This window comes from Coenobita brevimanus, chromosome 39 (genome assembly GCF_032717465.1).
Source record: "Coenobita brevimanus isolate Jiangsu-jjx chromosome 39, ASM3271746v2, whole genome shotgun sequence".
NCBI lineage: Eukaryota > Metazoa > Arthropoda > Malacostraca > Decapoda > Coenobitidae > Coenobita > Coenobita brevimanus.
In genome coordinates, this window is record NC_136992.1 from 15,506,628 (window position 1) to 15,512,863 (window position 6,236).

Below are 6,236 nucleotides of genomic sequence, written 5' to 3' on the forward strand. Positions count from 1 at the left end.
CACCACTATACTCCCGCAACACAAAACCAGCCTCCCTCTTCACAGGCCTCCTAGGACCCTCTCCACACCTTCCCCTAACCTACTTCCTAAAACCACCTCCCCCCATCTACTGCCTTCCACCTCCCACCCCGCGCCACCCACCGCCATCACTTCACCACCGTTCGCTTTCCCCGCCCACAAGGTTAACTCATTCACCTTCCCTATCACACCCTTTCCACCCAAGCCCACGTGCCCCGCCCACCCCCCCACCCCCGCAGGACAACCCACTACCACCGCCCTCTCCCCTCCACACCTATGCACGCCCACTCCGACGTTCTCACCTTCTTCCGCGTCCCCAACGCGCGCGACGGCCCGCACTAACTGACCCCGCCCACCCCGCACGCCTGCTTCCCCACCCACACCCACCCTCAGAACCACCACCACCTCCCCCTCCGGCCGACTCTTATGCCCACCCACCCGATACACACACACCGTCAAGCTACATCAGGCCCAAATCCCCTCTACCTGTACTCCCCAGAGACTCAACGCCGCATTACCACGACACAAAACCCGGCCTTCACCCACACTGTCCAGCATTCAGCCTCCAACCACACTGACAGCCATACCAAGCAACATGAGGATCAAGTGAGCCGTATGGACCCCTACCCTAAACAGGAACCACCAACTCCGCGGGCCACACCACCTGTTAAACATCCTCCAGTCGACCACCGCCCCCTCCGCACTCTTCCTCACCTACGACCCAGCACAAGAGGAAAATTCCTACACTATCGCCTGGCAGAACACACTGCGAAACCTCCAGTCCGTCTACACCACTCCCAACACACTAACGTTCCACCTCCAGCCACGGGGACGTGACTTTTTACAAGAACAGGGTGGTGAAATGCGTGGCTTTGACAGTACTTCCGAGGAAACTCCCGGAGAATACTATAGTATCCCCGACGATAGGGCGAACCAGGAACAACAGAGTTCGCCCACAAGTATGCCGACACCCCCACACGGACCCCACGGGGTAGCCGCCACCAGCCACCACCACTCCGGGCAACAACGACGCATGTCAGCCCGGGCCGTGCGCCCCTGTGACACAGCCACCACGCCGCCGCCACCGTAGGCGAAAGACACTACCTTCGCGTGGCGAAATCACTAAGCTAGCTAGGGGTGGAGTCAGAAACAGTACTCCAGACAGCGCCCTTCTGGTAGAGACGATCTATGGTCGCTCCCACAGTGCTCCGGTTGAGACGATCAATGGTCGCTCCCACAGTGTCCAGGTAGAGACGATCAATGGTCGCTCCCTTAGTGTTCCGGTCGAGACGATCAATGGTCGCTCCCACAGTGTCCAGGTAGAGACGATCAATGGTCGCTCCCTTAGTGTTCCGGTCGAGACGATCAATGGTCGCTCCCACAGTGTTCGGGTAGAGACGATCAATGGTCGCTCCCCCAGTGTCCAGGTAGAGACGATCTATGGTCGCTCCCAGGGCGTAGCTAGGAGAGGGACGTCTCCACAACCGCAGATTGAACTCCAGGTGTCCTTTCCCAGAACATCCCGGACAGACCTCCCTGCCTCCCCCGGTCTCTGTTCTTTACGCCTGGCCCTAGAGCAGACACACCTGTCGGGCCCCAGTGACAGTCGCTGCCGCAGTCCTCCCCTGACGGCGCCTCTGGACGTGGGAGACCGCAGCCCGTCGCCTCTCTCGGCCCTCCCTAGGACACCCGGGCGAGACCTCGCCACGCCCCCACGACGCCGGAACCTGACCCAGAGGTTCCGGGACTTATTTGGCCCCAGTCCCAAGGGCCTTACGCCAGAGCCCAGTCCGGAAGCCAGCGGGAGTCCCGGACATGAGAGGACGCCCTTGCGAGCCGCCCCGTGCCCTCTCAGTTCGCCCTGTCTTGACGGCGCCCCTAACTCAGCCGGATCACCAATGTCGTGCCCCCGTCTCCTTTCTTAAGAGAATACGGGTGATAATGTAATATTAGCGATATAGGTTAAGTGTGACTCTCTCTCTCCTAGAACCAATATTGTGCAGTGAAACTATGTGATGTATATCGGGGTAAAACAGATCACAATGAGAAGTTAGAGGTCGAGAATGTGGACTAAGATCTGAGTGAATATATGTGCGAGTGTCACCCCGGATATCTTTAAAGACATATCCCCATTGCTGAAAGAAAGACTGTGAGGAAGAAATGTCATCTAGCCGCGAAGTAATATTGTGAAAGTAGTATTAAGAGTATTCCGCCCTTGTTCCGCGTTGTGAAGCGAGATTCTATGGACCATAACTGGAAGACCTCTCTGACAGATGTGTAATTAATAAGCCTGTGCCTAAAGAGACATGTTCCCACTCTAACGAGGAAATATCAAGAAAGGAAGTATTAATAATATTCCCTCCCTCTGCACGCTACCCCTAAAAACCCTCTCTATTACTCGCTCACGCTCTTAAAGCCAAATCAAGAACCAGAGTTATTTGCCAAAGTACCTTCACTAACAGAAACCATATAAACTCCCCTGCTAATATCGGGCATCTTCCAGTATTACCATAACTTTCTCCTCGCCGTTTTAAGTCACTCTCCGCGCCTCCCCTATCTCCTCCTAGTGAATCACAAACCCCCCCCTCCTCCTCCCCCCCCCTTTCCGCGATCTGCGCGCACCTATATTTACTGCACTCCTAATACACTAGGATTGTTGTGTTGTCATTAGTATCTAGAAAGCAAGTATCCCGCGAGACACACATATCTTAGATAAGGTTTTATATTGCTCAATATTGTGTTGTAATATCTGCTGAAATGTCCTGTGTCTGACTGGTAATATATGTGTATGGTGTTGCCGAAAGTTTTTATGTCCTGCCTCTCTTTATTGCACTAGCTCCGGTCTCGAAAGAGGACCCCGCTCCACGTTGGGTGAAATAGGTATGAGAAGTCGAGCCTAATTCTACCCATCATTACAATGACATTTTGTAAGACGTGCATGTATAACAGACATATGCATATAATTGTGGAATGGTAATACTGCTAGGTCATTACATTACATATGGAGTTATCCCTTTAGTAGTGTCTAATATTTCACCTAACTTGTGTGATGATTCTGGTAATACAGAATTGTAGTAACATTATATGAATTGTTACATAATACTGTAGTAACATTGTGGTAATGCATAACTGTAACATTGTATAAATTGACATAATATTGTGGTAACACTGTGGAAATGCATAACTGTAACATTGTATGAATTGTTACATAATATTGTGGTAATACATAATTGTAACATTGTATGAATTGTTATATAATATTGTGGTAATACATAATTGTAACATTGTATGAATTGTTACATACTGTAATATTGTGGTAACATTGTAGTAATACATAATTGTAACATTGTATGAATTGTTACATATCGTTTGTAGTTACATAATTGTAGCAAGTGAAACATAATGCAATCTTTTGTCGTTTCATAATTGTAATAATGGCAGTCCTGACATCACTAATCCGGTCATCCTGCGGTCGATGATAGTGATAATGTGCCACGCCAGTGGCTCGTGGAGAACAACAATTTGCCTTTTGTTTCACTTATAGAAGGAATTTATGTGGCATTTTAGCATTTGCAGTAACACACCTATTTTCATTTGTTTGTTATGTGATCTTCCTTTTTTTTTTTTTTGTATGTATTGCTTTTCTATAGTTTGTTTTTCTTCGTTTGTTTATGCTTTTCCGGTGTTGTCCGAGGTTGCATAATTGCTGGCTAATTCCCTTGGGACCCTTCTTTAAGGTTTAGTTTATATTGCACAGATATTACTGAAAATGATATTATATAGCCCCATATTTTGTTATCTTATAAAAAAAAAAAATATATATAAACACTATATTCAGTATTAACTATATACACTGACTTGTTGTTCACTTGTACCTGTCGTGGGCATTATACAGTATGTGTCAGCACTGTGTGGAAAACTTTGTCTTCACGATTGCGTCGAAGATGTTTATTCTTGTTAACGTCATTTGTGTTGGCCATTTTTTTTTTTTTGTGGTTTTCCTTGTAGTTTAATTTGTCTGCTTCCACCAGGTAGCTTTAATTAATAAATGTTTAATACAGTTCTTTTAATCGCTCACTGAGTAACTGTGATAGTATATTTTTTGTATTACTTTGTGGATGTAATAATGTATAGCTGTATGTATGAAACACTTATTTTATGTAGATATAAATGGTAACACTCGTTGGCAGTAATAAATGCTATAATAAATGAATGAATATATACAGTGTAGAATATTTATTGTTGGTGATTATTTAGTGATTGAATTATGCAGATAATTGAAGTTAGTGTACGTAAGTTGTAACTATACAGCACCTTTTATATGTTTGTCAGAAGGTGTCTACCACTGCGTCTATTACTGTGTATTGTATAAATGAAGTAACTATGTAACTCACTAATTTTTACTGTGGTGGGAATGGTGTGAGTGGTGTTGCACGTGGTGATAGCGTTGTCCTTCACGGGTTGACTGACGTGTTATGGGGTGTCAGACACACATTGATAGGCGTGGCGTCGTCTCAGCAAACACGTATGGTGACGTCGACTTCCCACACTCCTGTGGTGAGTAAATGAGTGGCTACGAGTAACTTGAGTGAAGATGAGTAAGTAAGATGAGTTGTGAATATGGGCTTGGTATTTGCTGCGTCGTCTTGACCTCTTCACACCTGCATCAGAGGTGGAGGTTGGGGGACAGTAGGAGAGAGCCTTGGGGTTTTAGTGCTTGTTGCTTTGGTCTTGCTCTTCCTTTACTTGTTTTGTTTTTTATTCTTTTTACTGATACTTGAAGTTGCGTGAAGATTATAGTTGTCTTGTAGACTTGTTATTTGTAGTTAATTGTAGAGCTTATTGATCCTCAGTCGTAACTCGTCGTTGCTACCGTATGCTCGTAGACTCGTAGGCTCGTAGGCTCGTTGACTTGTAGACTTGTTCTTATTGTATACTTGCTTGCTTGATCGTAGAATTGTAGTAATGTAGAAGCAGCTGTAAAACTGGAGCTGACAGTTTCGCCTGCTTTTGTAGAAATGATGGTTCGTATATATATATGTAACTCTTTAATCTTGTAAGAGGTGAGTCTTGAGTTTTGGTTAAAGTTATTTTGGTAATAGAAGAGCAGGAGGAGTTAAAGATGAATACAGGGAGTTGATCGTGATTCATTATCTTCAAAGAAAAGTCTAAGTTGAGCAGTGTATGTATTATACAGGGACTTAATATAGTTACTAAGTCTAGTCAGACCCCTCTTCTTCTTCGCTTTCTCCACTACCTGCTGATTCTATAGCCAGTCCCCTTCTGAGCTCAGATTCCTATATTCTCATTTAGCAGGGCCGTGTCACGTGTGCTATATTGTTGTTGAAATGTTCTAGAAGCCTGTGTGTGTGTATGTGTGTGTATGGTGATGGGGCGCTGTTCGTGAGCTATTTTGCTGGTGAGAGGCATTCTGGAGAGGTGCTAACGTCATTTGCTTTTGGCCCCTAGGTTTGACATTGACCTAACCTCCAGACTATATATGTATATTGCTAGATATTATGTATTAAGACAATTTAAAGTCCCGACATCGCTCGGTCACGCAGCTGGCGGTCCTCCGACAGCAATCATCATTGACATGTGCTAAACTATTAATACATAATATTCTTCTTCTTCACTCTTAATACATAATATTGATTATAATATTGTATAGACATAATATTCATGATAATATTGTACTGATCCAGTAATATTACATTTTAAACAAGTTGTATACATAATTGCACAAATGCAATATAGTTAAATTGGTTATTGTATGACATTTTGTAAGAAGTGCATGTATAACAGACATATGCATATAATTGTGCAATGGTAATACTGCTAGGTCATTACATTACATATGGAGTTATCCCTTTAGTAGTGTCTAATATATCACCTAACTTGTGTGATGATTCTGGTAATACAGAATTGTAGTAACATTATATGAAATGTTACATAATATTGTAGTAACATTGTGGTAATGCATAACTGTAACATTGTATGAATTGTGACATAATATTGTGGTAACACTGTGGAAATGCATAACTGTAACATTGTATGAATTGTTACATAATATTGTGGTAATACATAATTGTAACATTGTATGAATTGTTATACAATATTGTGGTAATACATAATTGTGACATTGTATGAATTGTTACATACTGTAATATTGTGGTAACATTGTAGTAATACATAACTGTAACATTGTATGAATTGTT